The sequence below is a fragment of the Anneissia japonica genome, unplaced genomic scaffold, assembly GCF_011630105.1.
Source record: "Anneissia japonica isolate Jap-2015-1 unplaced genomic scaffold, ASM1163010v1 scaffold324_len738069_cov173, whole genome shotgun sequence".
Taxonomy (NCBI): Eukaryota; Metazoa; Echinodermata; class Crinoidea; order Comatulida; family Comatulidae; genus Anneissia; species Anneissia japonica.
The window spans coordinates 486,390-486,994 of record NW_022692196.1 but is presented as its reverse complement, the minus strand read 5'-3'; positions in this window follow the sequence as shown (position 1 = coordinate 486,994).

The window sequence follows — 605 nt, the reverse complement described above, 5'->3', positions numbered from 1 at the left end:
TCAAAACTAGTCAGCCAAGCGTGACGTGGGCCTGTTCCATTAATGATGGGGGAATCATTTTTCGCTGCAGTCCAATGCCGTGAACAACGCTTCCCAGTGCGTCTGCTAATTCTTAATTCTTAGGGTACCTCGATCACGAGCCCTATGCTAGGCATTATAGGCAATGTGGGTTGGGATTTACAACAAGGTCTTGGACTAGGCCTCTATACTATAGTAGGGGGCCTGGTCCTAGTCTAGGCCTATAATATACGGTAGTAAAATTCTGATTATGATTACAGGTTTACATTGTACCAAGATCGATATTAACGATCGCATTATTTTTCATTGAAAATAAAAAGAAAACTTTAAATAATTTAACTTAAGGATTTTAAAATATTCCAAACCTGTACGCTTAAAAAAAATAAATAAATAAAGTTGACTTAAAACACAAACAACACGATAGTATATAAAGTTTGAGAGAATAATTGGTATACTCTGTATTTCTGAAGTGCCATTCGTTTTGGTGTTGCTACAATCAGGAGTTACAATCGATCCAACAAAGGAAAGCACTATCTATTTCCTTACATTCCCAAAAAGAGGATGCTATTTAAAATTTGCTGGAGATT